The sequence below is a fragment of the Tamandua tetradactyla genome, chromosome 8 (assembly GCF_023851605.1).
Source record: "Tamandua tetradactyla isolate mTamTet1 chromosome 8, mTamTet1.pri, whole genome shotgun sequence".
NCBI lineage: Eukaryota > Metazoa > Chordata > Mammalia > Pilosa > Myrmecophagidae > Tamandua > Tamandua tetradactyla.
The window spans coordinates 910,734-933,606 of record NC_135334.1 but is presented as its reverse complement, the minus strand read 5'-3'; positions in this window follow the sequence as shown (position 1 = coordinate 933,606).

Sequence of the window (22,873 nt, the reverse complement as noted above, 5' to 3'; positions counted from 1 at the left end):
CTGGATGTGGGAGACAAGGAAGGAAGAAGGTGTGCAAGGAAGCAAGGGGGGATGAACCCCACCCCCAGCCCAGAAAGAACATCCTTGTTAATTTGGGAAGCAACCACCTTGGCTTCTGAGCTGGGTTCAAAGCCAGGCAAATGCAAAGAGGGCTTGGAGGGCTCCCTTTCTGGGGAAGACAGGGTTACCAGCACCACGCAGGACCCAGGCAGGCACAGCAGGAGAGGCTGGTGGGGCCTAGGCTGTCGAAGGAAGAGGAGTTGGCAGGAGAAGAATGGCAGAGGGAATTTTGTGCATAAAGAGCAAGATTTTGAAGGTGTGAGGTTACTGAGAAGGATGCTTGCCTGTGGATTTCAGGTCAGAAAGAGAGGGAAGATGTGAAAGAGGGGGTAAAAGGAGGGAGGAAATACAGGTGGGACCAGATATGTGGATTTGATCTTGATGGAGCAGAAAGCTGGAAAGGGTCTTAAACAAGGATATGTGCAGTCGGAGAGTCTGGTTAATGATAACGATAGTGATAGCAAATAGGAGCAGCAGAACTGTTTCTCTGTGCCAGACTCTGGACCAAGCCTCCTCCTCAGAGGCTCTATACCTTCTGCAGTATAGAGAATGTACTGGAGGGAGACAATGAGAAACAGGGTTCAGGAGCCCATAATGAAGTTGAATCCACTGAACCTCTCCATTGGCTGAAAGGAAAATGAGGAGGTGCCAGGATGACGGTGAGTCACTGAGGTGAGAAACCCAGGAGTAAGCAATGCTGCAGGTAGGGGATGGGCTCCGCTTGAACATGCAGTATATGGGAGTGGGGGTTAGGGGTCTCCCAAGAGGTGCCCAGAGCCAACTTTCTGCCTACTCCATACTTTTTGGCTCATCTATTCTCACAACAGGTGTCTAAGGGAGGCCAGTCCCTTGCTGAAGTCTTGTTGAAGCTAAGATCTTGGAGAGCAAGGGAAAACCTTGTGAGAATCACTGTGGAGAACATGGCTGAGGCCATTACACTTGCCCTCATTCCATAAAGCTCTCCCAGCTCTGTTCACTTTTCATCTTTGAGAAGCCTTCCCTTCCAGGAGACCAGCTAGCAGCTTTGCCCAGGAACAGGGAGCTCCTAGGAGGCGGGACTTTCAGTGTTAAAACCAGACACTCATGGGTAGACTGGGAAGTAGGTGATCCTCTTTGATTCTCCCCCATTTTTACCTAACATAAGCCCTATCCACACTGCTGTTCTCTCTTATTTCACTGTTACACTGTTACTTTACTCTATAGCTATGGCCATTTTATTAACTGATTTGTTTACTGTCTATCTAAAAAATATGAGCTCCCACAGGCCAGGGTCTTGCTCAGCACTACATTCTCAGCATCTCACCTGGCCTGGTGCATTGTTGGCCCTCAATATCCATTTATAAATGAGAAGTAAACTGTTCTCCCCTTCACCACCACCACTTGCCCCCACCACGCATCGTGCTCTTTGTGCTTCTGTGACTGTTCATGGTAATCCTTCTCCCATCTTCTCTGACAAATAACAACTCAGCTGTAATCCCATCTAGGAGCCACTGCGGGTCCTGAGACCTGGACACTTTCCATCCACATTTATTGAATAAGTGACTTTACACTTATCTCTGTAAATGTCAGTTTTATTTGCATCAACCCATAATTTCTGAATTACGTTTGAATCCTTACTTTGTGCTGTGATCTCTTAGTGACCCCAGGAGGCTGCGTTACCCACAATTAAATCATTGTACACTTACTGTATTCATCCACATTATCAGTTTACAATATGTTTCACAGAACAGGGCTGATAAATGTCATTGGTCATATTGTTTGGGAAGACAAATGAGATTGGCCTGGTAATGTAGAGGGTCGGCTGAAGGACTTATCTTGAGAATAAACTTAGGGCTTTCCTGCACCTAGGGCTAACCCCTGCCCCCACAGCATCCTTGCTCATCACAGTCTCAGATGTCGTGGGAAGAACACTTGTCACCAGTTCCGTGACATCTCCTTAGTTCTCCAGAAGCAAACGTGATTTCCCTTCACCTTAGAATTCTTTAGGCAGTTGCCTTACTTTATTCACTCACCCAATAAATATAGATTGAATATCTTGCAATATTGTAGTCTCTGTTCTGGACATTGGGTCACAAAGAAGAATGAGAATGAAGTAGGAGGGATTTATTTGTATCATATACATTCATGTACTTGTCTTAATCTATACTCTATCACTGGTGGTTTGGGGCACATTGTGAAGAATCTTGGGGCCTTAATTACTTATCTATACAAATAAAGACAATATTACTTGTTTTAGGTGGTGTTCTAGTTTGCTAGCTGCCGGAATGCAACACGCCAAAGATGGATTGGCTTTTAATAAAAGGGGATTTATTTTGTTGGTTCTTCAGAGGAAAGGAAGCTAACTTTCCACTGAGGTTCTTTCTTACATGGAAGGCACAAGATGGTCTCTGCTGGTCATCTCTCCAGGCCCCTGAGTTCCAACAACTTTCCCCAGGGTGACTTCTTTCTGCATCTCCAAAGGCCTGGGCTGAGCTGCAAGTGCTGAGATGAGGAATGCCGAGCTGCTTAGCTGTGCTACTTGGCGTTCTCTCATTTAAGCACCAGCCAATTAAGTCAAACGTCACTCATTGCAGCAGACACGCCTTCTAACTGACTGCAGATGTAATTAGCAACAGATGAGGTTCACATACCATTGGCTTATGTCGGCAGCAACAAGACTAGGTATGCTCACCTGGCCAAGTTGACCACTGAATCTAACTAACACAGGTGGTTTTGCAGGTTACCACAAAGCACCTAGCACAAAGCTTGGCACACACCATTGGTTTAACTATCATTATGCTCCTCCTCCTACACACTAGATTATAAAAGACGGGTGTACTGATTGTCTTATTTCTCCTTGTGGCACTGAGCTCAATATGACCCAGTCTGAGGGGTGGGCTACTCTGTGAGTAACATCTCCACACTCCTAACCTACTTGATGTTTCCTCCTTTCTTCCCTATTTCTCCTTTACTTCTTTCCCTCTACCGTATCTGCTTGCCTTCCTCCTTGGTATTGTATTGGCTCTGCAATCTCCTTCCATACTAACTCCACCTGGGTCCTTTCTCCTTCCTGGTCCAGCACCACCTCTGGTTCTCCTTCACTCTCTCCTGTCCCCACACATTCACACGAGGCCACCCAACAAGACAAACTTAGCATTAAAAACGTACCTCACCCCATGCAGAATACTCTGCAGAACAAATATAGAAAACAGTCTTGACCCTGATCTTAGAAAGGTTACAATCCTTCTGAAAATTAATATCTGTTCCTTTTCCCTTTTTAACCAAATTAGCTACAGCCTCTTTGCTGTCCCCTAACCTACTTTTCACTTCTGCTCCCTTCCCACCTTCTGTATTTTCCAGTATCCCTCCCTGCTCTGTCATGAAATGTCATCAGCATTATATAAAAGAAATCTATCTCATGTATTACAGAGCTGCTCCTCTGCTAATCTCATTGCACTTGATATAAATAAATGTAATGTAAGTAAAAATCTATTTAATTAAATAAATTACAAAAAAATGTACTGCCAAGGATTGGATTTGATACAAAGCATTCATAACTAATACTAAATCTGTTGGTGCATATAGCATGCACGTTTTCTATCCTTTTGCATTTCTAAAAGACAGCTCTGCAAATTGAGATGCCTTGTCTGTGCTCTGCACACATGCATTTTCTTCACCTCTACTACGTCCTGCCAGAAACAAAAGAGTGTTCTCAATTTTGTTTAAACAGTGAATTAATCTGTGAAGGCATTGCATTAACTCTGAATATATTTAGTTATTTCACTATCAGTTCACAGTGATTCTGAAATGAGAGCAAGGCAATGAGATTTTGTCATTCTGCTCTCAGGAGCTTGGCAGAGATGTTCCTGCCTGAAGGAAAGCTCTTGGGGAATCACTAAGCCTCATCGGCAGCTGGGAATCTGGAGGAGGGAAATGGGAAGTGAAGTAGAATCATAAACAAAAGAGGAATCCAACCTGGCCTGGGGCTGTTTTGACTAACACTGAACTCAACTGGGCAAATCCCTTGTGGAAGGAGAGGGTCAAAGGAAAGACACTAGCATGCTACCCTAGATAAAGAAAGGCTGACAAGTCCTGACTTCCCACCTCTTCAAATACTCTATGTCCCAGCTGCTGCAAACCCCCTGCCTGCCCCCAACAAAACCACTTCGGTTCACTAAACTATTGAAAGTTCCTTGAGTGTTCCATAGTGTTTTGTTTCTCTCTGCCTTTACACATGCTGTTTTCTCCCCCTGCAAAGCCCTTTCCCCCATTTGTCCAACATTCTGTTTCCATTTTTCATGAGTCAGCTTCAGAATTAATTTCTGATCCCTCACCATTGTCTCCTTCATGCCTTCATGGACCCGACCCTCCCGCTAATTTTGATTCTGGTCACCCTGAATACTTTATAATTCTATCCTCCTGCTCTCCTGCTAGATTGAGAATTCCTTGACTGGAGAGACCTTGTCTTCTTTTCCTATGAGCACATAGAACTGAGCCTTGTTCCTGGTACACAGCAGGAATTTTATGATTAATTAATAAAGTGAATGAATGAATGATGCTGAAGGAATGGAAGTTATGTCAAAAGCATAAAACACAATGCCTTAAACCACACACATTCCAGGAGACTCTGAGGTTGGCCTTCACCTGAGCATGTTGGGTGATGATCTTGTTTGTCCTACGTTGTATGAATATGCCCATGAAGTTTTTCCTGGGGAAAGGATGTTGAACCTCTCACCAACATGGAAGGGGGAAATGGCAGTGCTCCATTCTGCTGGACCTTCTGCCTTCCATGGCAGAAGATGGACAAAGAGTGAATGGAGAGAAATAAAGATTCTGCTTTCATCATGGAAGAGTAAGTTCCTACTGGGCCAGCCCTCTCAAAGAAGACAGCTATAAACTCTGGACAAAATATGACAACTGTGTAAGGTACTGGAGAGTGAGCAGCCAGATTCTGGAAAGGAGTTGACTTTTGGGAGAGTGTAATGGCATATTGTGAGTTCCTTAACTTATGAAACTCATCCTGGGGGAAGAGGTGGGCAAAACTCCACTAGTAACTGCACAGCCTTCCTGGGCTGAAGAACCAGACATGAGAATTTGGAGAGTCACAATGACTGGAAAATGGCAGAGGATATCCCAGAAAGGAAGGAGTCAGAGAGGGGGAGCTTCCAAATATATGTATAAACTGTGGTTAAATCTCTGGGTGAGTCTTGTACACAGAGATTATGTGGCTAGTCTGTGGCTAGTCTGTGCCTAGCCACATAGGAAATGGAAGCCATCAAAGTTAATTGCCTGATAAAATAAAAATACCAATGTTTGTCACAGAAATAGAAAAGAATTCTGAGTCTCCAAAACATAATATTTACAATGCCCAGGATACAATAAAATTTAATTACCATTTAAAGAACAAGGGAAATGTGACTCATCCTCAGACAAAAGACCATCAAATATCAATGCTGGATGACTGAGATGTTTGAATTATCAGACAACTGTACGAAAGCAGCTTTTTATAATTTTGAACAATGATGTAAAGGAAAATATGCTCACAAGCAATTAAAGGATATAAATCCAAACAGAGTATCAGAAACTATTAAAAAAAACTAAATGACAATTCTCAAATGGAAAAAAACAATCTGAAAGTAAAAATTCAGTGAATGGGAATGCTGCAGATTGGCAATAAGAGAATTAAAAAATCAGTGAACTTGAAGATAAGTCAATAAGAACAATTGCATTTAAGGTACATAGAGAAAAAGCATTGAAAATAATAATGAATTGAATTGAAGGAACTGTGGAAACTACCTGAAAATCTAACAGACATATATTTGAGTTCCTGAATGAGAGAGATGAGGAAGGTTAAAATAATACTTTTAAAGATACATGACTGAAAATTTCCCAAATTTTCAAAGGATGTGCATTTACAGACATACGAATTTCAAACATATAAACCCCAAGCAGAATAAATGTGAAGAAAACTGTGCTTAGGAACATCATAGTCAAATTGCTAAAAACAAAAAATAAAGAGAGAAATTGAAAGCAAACAAAATTAAAAATACATTACATACCAGGAAATAATGTGAATGAAAATGGATTTCTCACCAGATTCTATAACAGCAGCATAACAATATATTTGAAGTCAGCCTAAAAGGCTATACTTAATGAAAAGATCCTCACAATATAAAGAGAAAATACAATGTAAACCTCTATGAAATGTATCAAAACTACACTTACAATTAAAGAAAACACATTCTTGCAATTTACATAATTCAATTACCAAGTTTGACCATATGCAGGGGCATAAATAAGTTTCACAATAAATTTAAGCTAGGAATCAATAGCAAAAAGATATCTAGGAAATCCCTAAATACATGGAAATTAAGGATAACATTATTACATATTACGTGGGTCAAAGAAGAAATCCTATTGAGAATTAGAAAATTTAGAACTGAATGATAAAAGCAACACATCATAATAAAATATATAGAATTCAGACAGATTAATACTTAGAAGGAAATGCATAGCTTTAAATGTTTTATATAACAGACATCTAAAAACAATAATCTAAAAAATCATCAGAATAATGCCAAGATAAACCCAAAGTAAAAGGAAGGAAATAAAATAATTTAATAAAATACAAACATAATAATAGAGAATTTTGACAAAGCAAAAATTTGTTCTTTGAAAAGACTGACAGTTGATCAAGAGAAAAGAACAAAACCTTCCAACATCAAGAATGAATGTGGGATTATCACTACAAATCCTAAAGACATTGAAAGTACAATAAAAGGGTATTAATAAAAACTTCATTGCAACAAATTTGAAACCTTAGACAAAATGGAAAAAAATTTAAATACAATTTAGCAAAGCTGATACAAGATGAAATATAAAAAGTTTAAATATTCTATATATTTTTATAAATTGAATTCACTAGCAAAGATATTGTCATAAAAGAAAACACTCATCCAGAGGGATTGATAGAAATATTCACTTCAAACAGTTAAGAAATGACATTAATGCTGCACAAGCTTTTCAGAAAATAGAGACGGAGAAAACTCTTTCTAACCAGTTTTATAAGCCTAGTATAGCGTTAATATCAAAACTTGACAAAAACATTGTGAAAGGGGGAAAAAAGAAAACGAGATATCAATATACCTAATTGCCATACATGCGAAAATACTCAATAGCATATTAGCAAATGAAATCCAGCAATATATAAAAAGTATGATGCATAATTAAAAATTAGTGTTTATCCTTGGAATGCAAATTTGATTAACATTTGAAAAGCAATCCAGATAACTTACATATTAACAGAACAAAGAAGAAAAAGGGTTATCACTTCAATAGATGCAGTTAAGACATAAACTTCTACACCAAAGCACATGATAAAATTCAGAGATTAATTTCCTTAATTTGTGTGCCAGTTTGAAACTATGACTTACCCTAGAAAAGCCATGTTTTAATCCTGATCCAATCTTCTGGGGCCAGACCTATTGTTTAGGGTGGGAAACTTAGATTGGATTGTTTCTATGGTGATGTGACACACCCAGTTGTTGGTGTGACCTTGTGGCTAGATAACTTCCATGGAGATGTGACACACCAATTGTGAGTGTGGCCTTTTGATTAGATGAAGATGTGACTCCACCCATTCAAGGTGGGACTTAATTAGCTTGCTGGAGTTCTTTAAAAGGGAAAACATTTTGGAAAAACCTCAGATGCGGAGCTAACAGAAACATGAATATTTGGAGATGCTTGGAGTGCTGACAGAGAACAGATTCCTAGACATGGGCAGAGCCCAGCAGACATTGCCATGTGCCTTCCTTAGAGATGCTAAGCAAGCCAGAAATCAGAGCTGTGTCCTGGAGAAGCTAAGTGAAGGTCTACAAACATTTAGAGATGCAAGGACCAGTGGATACCAGCCACAGGCTTTCCCGTGTGACAGACATCAGTCTTTCTTGAGCCAAGGTATCTTTTCCTGGATGCTTCAGTTTAGACATTTTTGTGGGCTTAGAATTGTAAACTTGTAATGTAATAAATTCCCCTTATAAAGGCCATTCCATTTCTGGTATAATGCATTCTGGCAGCTTTGACAAACTAATACAGCCTCATAATGGGTATTTGTAACAAATATAAAGATAACATCATAATTCATGGTGAAATGTTGAATAACCTAATTAGGAATAAGGCCAGATTGCCTACTTTTACTTAACATTGTCCCAGAAGTTCTGGCTTTGGAATAAAGCAAGAAAAATAAATAAGATAAGCAGAAGTAAAGCTGTCTCTACTTGCAGATGAAAGATGTTTTACATGTAAATCCCTGAGGAATCTAGACCACTATTAGATCTGCTAAATGAATTTAGCAAGGTCCCACAATACAAGGGTGCAGGGGTTTGAAGCTCTATGAAGCCCAGCAAAGCATGTTCTTAAATTTAATCCATTACTGTGGGTGTGAACCCATTGTAAGTAGTAGCTATGAATGAGCTTACATCAGTTAAGAAGGTATGGTCCTCCTCAATCAGGATAGGTCTTAAACCTATTATTGGAGCCCTTTATAAGCAGATGAAATTCAGACAAATAGAAAGCCACAAGAAAAAAGAAACTAGACATTGATAAAAAAAAAACTGGAAGAGATGGGAAAGACCAGGAGACACTGCCATGAACAGAGAAGCCAAGGATCACAGGCAACCAGCCACAGATAATGCCTTAATTTGGGCTTTCTTTAGCCTCAAAGCTGTAAGCAAATACATTCGCACTGTTTAAGCCAGACATTGCATTGCTATTTGCTTGAGCAGCCCAGAAAATGGAAACATAGGGTAATATATTAAAATTCAATTACATTTTATATATAAGTAGCAAGTATTTGCAAAAAAGGTGAAAGATATTCTATTTACAATAACATAAAAATATGAATGTCTTGTCAATACATTTAACAAAAATCATTCAAGAACTCAACAAGAAAACTACAAAATGTTGAGAGAGAATGAAGACCTGATAAATGGAGAGATAAAACATGCTCATGAATAATAGGATTCATATTGACAAGATGTTAATTCTTCCCAAATTGATCCAATGATTCAAAACAATCCTAGTCATAACCCCAGCAAGCATTTTTTATTGACAAGATGATACTAAAATTTAAATAGAAATGCAAAAGACCTAGACTATTCAGAATAATTTCAAAAAAGAACGTAGAAGAAGTATTCCCTCTACCAGACTTATAAAGTTACTGCAAATTCCACAGGAATCACGAGAATGTGATATTTTGATAAAATCTGAGAAACAAACAAATACAGTGGAATAGAGCATCCAGGATGAAGATCCATAATATGTAGTTATTTAATTTTAAGCCAGAGTTATGAAATGTGAAAAGGAAAGTGCTTTCAACAGATAACACTGGAATAAACGGATGTCCAGAAGAAACACAGCATCCTGAACTCTCACTTATGTCACACCCCAAAATTAATCCAAGTTGCACCATTGACTTAAGCATTAAAGCTGAACCATAAAGCTTTTAGATAAAAACATGGGAGAATGTTTTTGACTTGGGAATAAAAGCTTTTTAGATGAGTTACAGAAAGCAATATCCATGAAAAAACAATACATTTGACTTCGTTAAATTGAAAATTTCTACTCATTAAGGAAATGAATAGGAAATCCAGAGATTAGGAGAAAATATACATAAAATAGGCATTTAAAAAATGACTGGTAATCAAGATTTTTAAAGAACTCCTAGAAATCAGTCATAAAAAGACAAATAACTTAATAAAAAGTGAACTAAATATTAGAGCTGACAATTCACATAAATGATATAGCAATGGTCAAAAAAGCACCTGAAAAGGTGTCCACCCTTATTAGCCATCAGAGAAATGTAACTTATAAGTCAAGATGGTATACTGCAACTGTCTACCACAATACATTAAAAATTAATTAAAAACCCATGCATACACATACACAAATAATAATTTAAAAAGACCAAAAAAACCACCCCATACACACCATACGCTGGTGAGCATGTGGAACAATTGAAACTTTTACACATTGTGGGTAGGGATATAAAGTAATACCACCATTTTAGAAAAAAATTCTGGCAATTTCTTGCAATACTAAACATTCTTCTATTCTGTAACCTAGAAATTCTACTCCCACGCAGGTATTTACCTAAGATACATAAAACATATATATTCGCAAAGAGTCCTATACAATAATTTTTATAGCAACTTTATAATCTCCCAAATTAATCACTGGAGTAAATTAGTAGGTATAAATCTATTAAAAAATGGATGAACATGGCATTTTCATAAAAGTGGAATACTACGCAGCAGAAAAAGAGGAACAAACTACTTACTAATACACAAAACAACCAGGATTAATCTCAAAAACACTTTGCTGAGTGAAAGTAGCCTGTTTTAGAAGATTACATCCTATATATGATTCCATTCATATGAAATTCCTGAGTAGGCACACATGATTTGAGGTAGAAAAAATTAAATGGGCATTTGCCTCTAGGAAGTGTGGGGTTGGAATTCCCTGGGAAAGGACTCAAGTTACTTCTGGGGTAACGTCCTATAAACTGACAGAAGTTTGGATTACACAAATTATGCATTTGTCAAAACTCAGTGAATGTCCATGTATTAGTTAGGTTTCTTGAGGGACACAGAACCAATACATACAAGAGATTTAACAGAAGAAAGTGGCTCATGCAACAACAGGGGCTTGGCAAGTCTGAAATCCGTAGTGCAAGCCGCAAACTGGAAACTGACAACAGTGGTGCTGAAGTCCTTAGTCTGAATGCCACAGAAGCTGGCTACTTGTAATTTCCAAGAAAAGCAATGTGAAGTTGGGTCTGAATTCCTTTTCTGGATCTCTGCAGTCCTCAGTCCTGGTGTTTTCAGACCTCCAAATCCTCGGATGAGGAGACTCCACACATTGCTGTGGGCAATCTCCTTTGTTACTTATAGGTACAATCAACCTATTATAGATGCAACTCCCATCTTAAATGCTTACATTAACAAGCATGCCAGTGCTTGACCAAACACTGAGACATCATATCCTAGCCTAGCTGACACATACAATTAATCATCACCCTACACCAATGATTCATAAATGTCATCGTATATAAATTTTATATCAAAATAAAAGTTTTAAACAAATACTGAACTCTAGTTACATTAAACCCATTCAGGAATGGTTAAGGGTTGGTATATTGATTTCTGTGATTCATTTTGGAATGTATTTTGGAGTGAGATGGATACATATTATGGACAGCCTTTCTTTGGGAAGAAAGCATAGCCTTGATGATGTCTAGATTTGGACATTTTCATGGCCTCAGAACTACAGGCTTGTAAGTTAATAAATCCCTATTGTAAAAGCCGACCAATTTTATGGTATCTGCATTTTGGCAACGTTAGCAAACTAAAACAGTGACTAATCTTGTTTTCTTCTATGTTCAGTCTGTTTTTTAATCTAAATCCATCTGATAATTTTTAAATTTAAACATTGTGTTTTGTAGTTTCAGAATGTTAATTCAATACTTTAAAGTAGATTTTAAATAACTTTAATTCCTTCAATTTTTTTATCCATTTTCTCTTTCCTCTCTACTTTTAACATAATCATTTTAGAAATTTTATAATTTTCTTTTTCTGCTGCTTCATATATATGGATTAAGGTTTGGTTTTCCGTCTGACAGTTTTTATCCTTTGATTAATGGCCCCTTTTTATTTCTCCAGCCCAGTATTTTTTTTTTTTTTTTTTTACATGGGCAGGTACCAGGAACCGAACCTGGGTCCTCTGGCATAGCAGGCAAGCGTCCTTGCCTGCTGAGCCACCGTGGCCCACTCAGTATTTTTTATTTCATGTTATACCTTGTTTTGATGATGTTTTGTAGAGGCTCTGGATTACGTGATTTTCTTCTAAAATGTGTTGAATTCATTTTTTGGCCTGTGATTAAATTTCCAGAGAATTATCTTGGCCTTGTCTTTGCTCATTTCTAAACTTCATTGAACAGATATATTTCAGAGTTTCGCTCCTATGATGAATCTTTAATTCCTAACCATAGCTCTTGCACCTACAGTGTAGCATGTTCTCCTAAGTGGTCGCCTCAAGCTTTACTAAGACCTCTACCCTTTGGAGGCCTGGATTCTACCATCTGTCCAGCACTGTGCAATTCCCAAAATATCCACTTAACTCTCAGACTCTCCCCAACTTTTATCTGCTGGGATTGCCAGAGTGTCACTCTTGGGGATCTTGCAGCCTTTTCTCTTCTGTAGACTGCTCCTTAAATCTCAGCAACCCCAGACGCTGATCTCTTTCTCTCCAGTCAGGGAGACAGCTTCTCTCTACCAAACACTTGCTTGTATGCTTTTCTTTCCTTCAGGATTGCAGTGCTGTGTTGAAGGCTGTTTAAAGTCTGCAAATTGTTGTTTTATATATTTTGTTCAGCTTCTGTAGCTGTTTACATTGAGTGAGTATGTCTAGAGCAGCAATTCTGCCTTTTTCAGAACTAGTTGGACATATAATGGTTCAAACAGACCCTAGAAAACCAGAGATTGGGAAACTATTCACCAAACTCTTTACCTCTTCTATTTGGTTTCCTAACTTCACTGGCAAATAATTGTGGCTATGTGAACCCTTCCAATGGAATATGAGCATAAGTGATGTGCATTCTTTTTTGGGTGCCTGCATTTGCTTTTGCCTTCCCTCTTGCTGAAAAGCAAATGGTTCTGAGGTTCTAAAACAAGCAGAATAACAAATTGTAAGGAGACTGGGTGACCAGGTGGAAATTCACCCACTGACCAGGATTATACTTTATATTAGTGACAAATAAATTTTCATTGTCCTAAACCACTAAAATTGGGGGTTGATTATTATAGTAGTCAGCCTACCCTGAATAATATTCTTGATCACAAAGAGAAAAAAAGCAATTTTGGAGACTGTGATTGTAAGTCAATAAAATTAATTCTTTCTCTCAGCAACCTCCTCCTCCTGACCATTCTCTTTTTGAGAGGGCTTGTTTCTGTTCTCTGGCTGCTGGATACAAAGAAGCATGGACTCATCACCTGTGAATGGCTTTGATAGAGCTTTTTCAGCAGCAATCTTTAGTTTAATAACAACCTTGGAAAGTAAATGGCTGCTAGCTGCCAAAATTGAGACTGCCTAATGCTCTAATTGGCAGTTATTCCAAATAGTGTATCACAAAGGCCTCCGCTTCCTCCTGACTCTACAGAGAAGCTGACCTAACAAGAGAATCCATGTGGCGTGAGCTAATGTGCTAATTAAGTGAGTCCTGCTCTGCCTTGTCCACCCAGGTTTGTGACAGGATGTCAGCCCATCAGCCAAGCAGGGTGGGTCCAGAGTCTCCACACATCTGTATAAGAGCTAGAGAGGAAGGAAACAAATACCTCCTATAAACCTCTGCTCAGAACCTTGCTGAAACCTTTGGTCTGTATGTCTCAGAATAAGTGGATTTTTGGCTAATGTTTTAACTTGGCAACATGACATTCTTATGGCATTTTGACATCACTTCTAGGAAACTCTTGCTTTCTGCAACATCTGTCCCGGAACATAGAAGATGCTCAATCAACATACCTTGAGTGTATGAATGGGTTAGTGGACAGCCTGTTAGGCTGAGTCAGAAATTTGGGAGGGTCAAAGTTCATTAGTTTCAAAATCCCAACCACAAAAAAAAATGCATGATATAAAATAAAATGCCATTCAATGCCCACTGGAGAACTGGAGCATAGCTATCTATAAGCATGCAGTATCAGAGGGGCAAATGTGAAAACAGAATATAAAGCCACAGATACTCTATATTTTACAATAAATGCCCTTGGTGACTGTTCTCTAGCTGGTGCATTCCTTCTTTGCACTGGAATTGGAGAGAACAAATGCACTCAGTGAACCTCCAAGTAGTCTGTCCTTGAAAGTAACAGTTCAGGTAAGTTATGGCCATCAATTCTGAATTCAGACAGATCCATACTCCAAATCCCACTGTGGCCACCTCTTACTCTTTGCCTGACTTTAACTAATTTACATGAATTCTCCCAGTCTCAATTTCCATATCAATTTCTTCATGCCTAGTTTGTGTAGGCATTTAATGAAATTAAAGAACTTAGAGTAATGGCATGTAGAAAGTGCTTAATAAATGTCAAATACTACTTTTGCAGTTCCTTCTACTCATTGAGAAGCACCCCCGCCTATGACATTGTATATCACAGATTCTTAGGTTATAAAGAGTCATGGAGAGTGATAAAATTGTGTGGAAAAAGCCCTGGAGACCCCTCTGAGTCAAGAAAATAAAAGGTCATGTCCTAGTCCCTAGTCAAGAGAAAAAGAAGGTTATGTTCTAGTCCTAGTCCTTTTGTTAAAATATTTCAAAATCTTTTGAAATTTGAAATCCCAACCAAGGAGGCCAACCCAGAAAACCAAGTAAGCCCTTACTTCATTACATTTGACCCAAAACAAATAAAACCTTTCTACTCTAAACCCACCTCTATAAGATAGACAAACACTTGTTCAATCAATGAGTCAAGCTGGCTCCTTTATATATCTCTAAAAATTGCATACAGTTCCTAGAACCCCTAAGCTACTTCTGTTCTCGCAAGTGATCTGACTTTCATTGCTCCAACAAGGTACTGGTGTCCTGAATAAAATGCTCTGGTCTGAAAACTCAACTTCATTTTGTTGATTGGCAAAAGCATGAGTCCAACCTGCCATTTTATGGATGAGAAGGCAGAGTTTCAGTGACTTTCTCAAAGCCACAGACTTGGCTGCTGGCAGCCTAAGGCTGGAGCAGGGAATTCTGCCGCCTCCAATAGGGAAGCTTACGGTTCCTTTGCCTGACTGCTGGGATTCCAGTCCTTCAAGCAGAGGGCATTAAGATACCTCTCTAGTTGATTCTCTGCTAATAAATGGGCTGCATCTGTGTACACAAAGCCACATGTACAGAGCAGGTTATTAAGTGTTCTCTCAGAATTGTGCCTCAGCCTTTCCTCAAGCCCTTCTGCTCAGGGCAGCAGACAGCCAGCAACTCTGGCCCATCCTGCCCTATTTGGTGACACTGTCAGGTGCCCCAGAACATGCAAGGCCAAGCAACTCCCAGGATAAGGTCATTTTCACCATTTTCTGAGGTTGCACACACCGCAGCTTTGTGGTCAGCTCCTCTAGCCAGAATCAGTCCTCCAACTCCATTCATTAATTTGTTGACTGACTCATCCACTTATTCATTTACCAGACACTGAGTACCTACTATGGATGAGTTCTGTGCTGGTGCTCAGGATCCCATGGGGACAGTTCTTGGGAAGATTACCATGTGAAAGAGAATTGGTGAGAAAGTAAATCATGTGTAATGATTGAGATTGTCAGAGAGGGAGGGGGCAGGGTCTGATGAAGCATGAGCAAGCAAAGGTGAAATCTCACCAGTGGTCTGGGGGTAGGCCCCATGGATGAGGTGATCTGCGGCTGAACCTAAAGAATGAGTAGGTGTCTACTAGGCAGACCAGGAGACAAAGCATTCTAGGTGGGAGATTATGAGTAATGCATGGATGGATGAAACCATATGGCATGGACAGGGACATTCCAGTAGGCCAGTGATGGATTTGTGGAGGTATCAGTTGGGAGGCATAGGGGGCTGTGCCCTCTGGGGAGTTCCAAGAAACAGATGTTAAGTCATGGAGACCTTGCTTTGTGTGAGCGTGAGACACGCAGACCCCAGAAGCCTGACAATTCAGCCTGGGCACATAGGTGCCTTGTTCAGCCTAACATTGTCCAGAACCTCCCAGAGCATGTCAGTTTCAAGTACATGTGACACTCTTCCGCTCAGGGCAGGCCAGCCCCTTCAGCGCTCCCTATCCCACCCCACCCTCACCAACAATTGAGGTGCTCCGATTTTTATGTGTCTTGCTCCCAGGAGAGAGAGTTTCCACCCAACTCCTACTCCCAGACTACCCTAAGTCTCACACCACTTTTTCCTTTCAGAGTCAGAGAGAACTGGTGGCAGAAAAAGTAAAACATGCTCAGAGTTATCACAATGTCTTCATGAATAATTTCTTTTCTGAAAAGAATTGAGTGTGTACTTTGTTTTCTGGTATGAAGAGTGGGGTTGTGGGAAAAATATGTATGCAAAGAACAGAGAAGATGAATCGGTTTCTCTTAATTTGGAAGACTTGCTTATTATGAAAACAGAAAAAAGAAATTACACAGGCAGTTGGATAGAATTCTGTGTGCTGTTCAGAGATTTAATATTGATTATGAGTGAATATATCACATTCAAACTTTGCTGCATAATTTTATAGTTTATTTAATTAATAAGCTTTATACTCCATTTATAAGAAAATGAATTGCATTAGCATAAAAGCAGCCATTTAATCTGTAAATTAGGTTTCTATGTTCATATTTGGACACTATTTGGAGAAAAATAGCAAAGAAGGAAAGGAAGAGATTTAAGGTGACGGGAAAAGAAGAGTAACGGGAGATACATTAGAAAGAGAAGAAGATACTCAAAGCAGGAGGAAAGAGAATGAGGTCAATGCAAGGAACTGATAGTTCTCCATGATCAGAGAATTCATGTGATTCTTCATTCTGATCTCCACAGTATATGGCACTGCTCTTGGCATATGTTTTGTGCTAAACGTATCTTTTCAATCAAATTTAATCAGAAAGCTGGAGCATATGAAAAGATAGAGAACTAGAGTTAGAAATAAGGATAAGAACAGAAACAGCAAGAATTATAGTGGGACAAGGTGGACAATGAGCAGGTGGAATGGGGAATGGAGAAAAGGAAGAAAAGGAAAGACAGGGGAAAGCACAAAAGACATGGCATGATGTGGAAGGCAGAATCATGGCACCTACCAAAGTTATTCTGTTCCCATAACTTTTTGCCTCCCATGACAACAGAGACTTTTCAGATGTGATTAAGTAAGGGCTTTGTGATGGGGAGATTATACTGGATTATTCACGTTAGTCCGAAGTAAGCACAAGGGTCCCTATTAGAGGGGGGCAGGCAAGAAGGTCAGCGTCAGAAAAGGAGACGCAACAATTTAAGCACAGGAGAGAGAGATAGAAGATTTCAAGATGTGATACTGTTGGCTTTGAAGATGATGGAAGTGTTCACAAGCCAAGGAATGAGGGTGGCTTTTAGAACATGGAAAAGACAAAGAAATGGATTCTCCTCTGGAGTCTCCAGAAGGAATGCTGCCCTGCAAACCCATTTTAGATTTTTGACCTCCCGACATGTAAGAGCATAAATATGCATTGTTTTAAGCCGCTAAGTTTGTGGTAATTTGTTGTAGCAGCAGTGGGAAACAAATACATAGAGGATGGAGAAGAGGGCTAAGGAATAAGAAAGGATGTGGGGGAGATGGAAGAAGCAAAGATGAGAAAGATTAGGGTTTGTGCGTTTGGTGACATCACCGAATACCACAGTTCCAGCCAAGCAGAGTTCCAGTCTTCCCCCGGGCAGTTCTCATGAGTTACCCTGTGGGAACGAGTTTGAATTTAGAATCCCTTAAAAAACTTTGATGCCTTTTCACTTCATCCCATTTCACCTGGAATGATCTGGAATGTGGGCCCTTCTAGAATGGAGGTACTACATTCAGGAGACTTTTCTAAAAATTATCCATGGAGGTGGGGCCAGACCATGATGTTAGCAACAACTACTCATGGAAACTTCTCCAAGAATGGCTAGGGCCAGATGTCACAAAGCAAGTCCTGCAGATATTAGGCATTAGGCAGCTGAGCTGAGCCTGAAGGCGAGAGGTGGACTCTGCTGGTCTGCAAAGGCAGGGTAGCTATTTACTCAGGATAGCAGCCTTATCTCTTTATTAAATTAGTGTAGTGATTTGTGTTAAAATTCTTTGGCCCAGTTGCTGTGCTGGGTCCTGTGGCAAAGAGAGAAGACAGCCAAGATAGTGCCCATTTTATAATGGAGTAGAAGACAACTGCATGACTCTATACAACTAGGCAACAAGTGCTCTACTTAACATCAACCTCTGTGCTCAGTGATTAACAAACGTGATTTAATTTAACTTGACAACTTTTTAAGTAGTTATTATGATCCCCATTTTCTTGGGCAAGAAAGCAGTCTCAGAATGCCTCATAACTTGTCCACACCACATGGAAAGGACCAAGCATAAGATAACCTAAGTTAAGAAGGAAGACACTGAAAGTGAATTCCTTTTCATGTCTTGTTTTCTATGTGCTTCAAGGTCCAGAATGAAAACTGAACTATTTAGGATGCTAAGTAAATGTTTGTTGAGTGAATGAGTGAGTGGCACAAGATAGGGAAAACGTATTTGAGGGCTGGTGAGGGGCAGAGGTCTCCATGAGATTTGGAAGAATGGAGCAGCCACATGGACAGGAAATCAGGGGGTGTATCTTGAAGGGTGGGTAGACTGGGGAAGAAGAGATAAGTGGTGGCTAGGGTACAAGGATATCCCATTGCAGGAAAGGCCCTACACACTCCCCTAAATTCTCTTAAGTTGACATCATTTGTTGACCACAACCCTCCCCTCCTGGCCTTTACTCATGAGACTTTCCACACTGCTTGCCCTTTCCTTTCTGCTTCCTGCAAGGATGCTCACCTTCCCTCAAGTTTCCTCTGACCTCGTCTCTCTCTCCTTAGAACTTCTCCTTCACCTAAAGTCAATTTACTATACTCAGCCACATTTTAAAAATGACCACTTGGATGCAAATAGAAAAGGCATAGTATATAACTGGTGGGTAACATGTAAGGAGCAACAATATATTGGCTAAACAAAAATTTAGAAAAAATATGAAGAACCAAAAGACAGTTTAGAAAAAATGACTGAAAATAATTAATTTAGCAAAATCATTTGTTTATTAACACGTGCACTTGGAGGGCACACTGAGTGCTGGAAATCATAATAGCTCTAGAGCTACCCTGTAGATGAGACTCACCTGCCTTGCAGGCAAGAGCTCACAGTCTACTGGAGACTACTTCACATAACAGTTAAGGCTCTAACGCATGCACCAAATGGGTGGGAGCCAGAGCTAGTGGCTGCTCCATCTGCCTGCCAGAGTTGGGGAGGTGATATTTGAGTCGAATATTCAAGGAATGAATAGGAGGTTTCCAGATGGACAAGAGAAGATAGCATTTCAGGGAAAGGAAAAACAGTGGCAATTAAAGAGACGGAAATGGGATGGTGTTTGAGGAGAAGTTCGAAAAGTTCCTTTCTCAAAAATAACTATTTCTTGAGCACCGACTAAGTGGCAGGTAGGCCATGCTGGGGATACTATAATATAACATTTGGTAATTGCAAACAAAGAAATGAGACTATTGAGAGAGGGAGTCACTGTTGGGAAGAGCTCTGGAGGTGGGTGATAGCTCAATTGGGAAAGGACACTCTGCAGAGGTGATGACAGAAGGATGAGTTAATTTTTACAAAACGCTTGGGAAGAATGTTCCAGGGCAAGGGCTTGGCAAATGCAAATGTGCTGAAGCAGACAGAGCTTTGTCAGGTTTCTCCCCATCCCCCTCCCCACAGCTATTTCCAAGTTTGGCCCCCTCCCCTTGCTGCATCCTTGTAGATGTCAGCAGGAGGTCGGCCGTGTGTCAGAGAGTTTCTTATAGGCATCCAGTGAGATGTGGTCCGCAAAGTGGACATCAGGCTACACCCTCCAGCCCACACCTGGACGTCCCTTAGGCCCCTCAGATGTTCCCAGACCAAACAGAGCTCATCCCCTTCCTTCCCAAAGTCTGTGCTTTTCTGACATCGCACCCTGTGACCCCGCCACTGTTTCTTTCACAGGTCAAGCCAGAAATCCAAAGCCATCCTGGCCATCTCCATACTGAGGTTCTGGCGGTTCCCTGATGGCTCACGATCCCAGACCTTCCTCCCAGCACCACAACTCCAATATATTCCTACAACTGCCTTCTTGCTGGCAGCTCTGACACTGCTTATTCCCCTCAGAGCATTCTCTATGCTGTGGCAAGAAGGATGGTAGGGCAGCTGTCATCAGCATCACCATCATTAGTATTATTAAAAACACAAATCTGATTTGCCATGTCCTTGTTCACACTCCTTCAGCTGCTCCCCATGGCTTCTAAGATAAAGTCCACAGTATTTCTTCACAGGCATGTCTTCACAGGTGCCCTTCCCCCACTGCCCTCCTGATGCCTCCCTCCATCCCTCTGGACAATCTGCAGTGCTGTACACAGGCTGCACTTCTTGACACCTCTGTGCTGTCCACACTGAGCTCCTCATGCAGGAGTCTTCTCCCTGCCCACTGCTCCTGCCACCTCTGTCTCCTCTATCAGGGCCCAGCCCAGCCATCTCCCCTCCAAGGACTGCCCTGCTGCCCTGGTTTGTGTATCTTTCCTGGGTTCTCTGAGAACAGCTCCAGTTTCCCCCACCACAGCACTGCCCACAGGTTCCTGCAACAGTTTCTATGCTGTTGTGTCTCCCAACAACTTCAATCTCATGGGAACAATGTCAAAATTGTGTTATGTTCAGGTCCCTAGCATGGTTCAGAGCACGGGTGACTCTCGGGTAATGTCTGCAGGGTGCATGCATGCAGCTGTCCTCTGAGATGCTCCTTACCTCTGCATTTTCTACATTAACAAACGCCTCCCTGTAATCCCTCCTACAAGACCTGGTCCAGTTTTTGCTTTTTCCATGATGATTTTCATGACCTTCCCTCATTTTCTCTGAGTAACTGATTGCTCCTTTCCTTAACACCCAAGTTCCCTGTTCCTTCTGCTGCTTCAGCCTGCATCTTCTTATATTATTGCAAATTGCATGCGCTTATATCCTGTGCCACCACTGGGAGTTCCCAAGGAACAAGGATGGATGGATTCATCTTGGTATAAATCTTGGCAAAAGGGTGAGCAAGCACTCACTGAGCTTACTGGATAAATGAACCATTGATTGAATAAATGAAAAAAATATATATATATACAGGTGGCCAAACTGTTACCTACTATAAGGGGACAAAATATCCTTTTTTTGGTTAAAATCAAAACCAAGCACCTCTAATGCCCATGTTAACACAGCCATGAGGCCTGGCTATTAATTAGGAAATGATAAGAAAGAATTATGAAATTTCACAAGTGCCATAATTATCTCCACTTTGAGGTTTCCTTTCAATGCAGAAATAGTACTAACACATGATAAGTAAGAGAATGTGACCGTATGAATAATGCATCATTATAGCTGGATGTTGGAGGAGGGAAATACAACAGATTTCAATTCCATCACATCCTGGCTGAATGTGGAGTTTTAAGAAAAGCAGAATGTGTGAGCTTAATTAAATTTTGGCAGGGTTTCCCATGGAAGAGGCTTTTGTGAAAATAAATGTAGGCAGTGGAAGTGAGGTCTGAATATTTAACCATGTCACTTGTTCAAGAGGCCTGGGGAAGGCCTAGGAGGGTCCTTAAGGAGACCACCCACCACTCCCGTAGGCTTTGATTTTTTATAACCCCTTTGAGCTCACAATGATAAAGGTGGCTGGCCGAGCCAAGGGTTAATAGGAGTCTACATTTCAGCCCTGCACCAAGGCAGGTGGAGAAGAGACTCCTGCTGATCTGGATTGCTTGTTTTTCTCCACTGCCTGAGCAAGAAAAAAGATTCCCATTGAGTTTGATCTATTATCATATTGGATCTGCCGATTACAGTAGTCTAATTAACCCAAATAATATGGTCCTTGTACATGCAACACTCATTTTGTGACTTAATATCAAATAATACTGCATTGTTTAATTCTGTGTGTGTGTGTGTGTGTGTGGTGTATGCACACATAAATGAATATGATATTTCCAACCAAATCCTAAGGCCTGTGAATCAAGACTCAGACAAACTTTTTTCTATACCCTTCAATGTTTAAGACAGAGCTTGTGCCTTACCATTGTCTATTCCTTGGAAGAATTCATTTGAGCTTTGCTCTATTTCTTCTTTAACATATTTAGAAGGATTTACTGGAAAATCCATGTAGGCTTGAACTTCTTTGGGTAAAATATTTTAAATCATTAGTTGAATTACTATAATAATTATTAGGGCTATTCGTATCTTCTATTTATTTTTATACCCATTTTGAAATATTGTGTCTTTTCTGGAAATCTGTTTATTTCTTTTATTTTTCAAATTTAGTGGCATAATGTTGTACATATATCTTCCTATAATTTTTATGACATACATGTCCTTTAGTGATATCTTTTTTCAATCTAATATGAACAATTCATGCTTTTTTGTTTGTTTATTTCTGTTCTTGTTAACTCTTGCCAGTGGTTTATAATTTCTAGCACTCTTTTCAAAGAGTAAGTTTTGGCACTGCTCATTATAGCTATTGGATATATGTTTCCTATTTCAGTAATCTCATTTATTATAGCCTTTTGAGATTCTTTTACATTTTCCTAACTTGAAATTAATAGATATATCATTAACTTTAAATTTTTCCCAAATAAACGCATTTAAGATGATAAGCACAGCCAATTTTCACACATTTTGATATAAAATTTTTATTATAATTTTGCTCAAAATCATAAAAAATTTCTATCGAGATTTTTTCTTTGCTCCTTAGATTACTTAGCAAAGAATTAACTTCAAGAATTTTCTAATTGTATTTCTTCTATTCATTTCTAATCTAATTCTTCTGTGGCCACAAAACACTCTCTGAATTCAATTATTTTAAATGTATTTTAACTTGTTTATGTCTCAGCATATTATCAAGGTTGGAAACTGCTCTTCAATGCAGATTGGAAATAAGGCATGTTTTACACTATTGGGTGCAGCATTATCTGTACATTCCATTAGGTCAAATTTGTTAATCATGTTGTTACATCTTCTATATTCTTATAGCTTTTTAGCTCCTTGATCTATCAGTTACTGAAGAT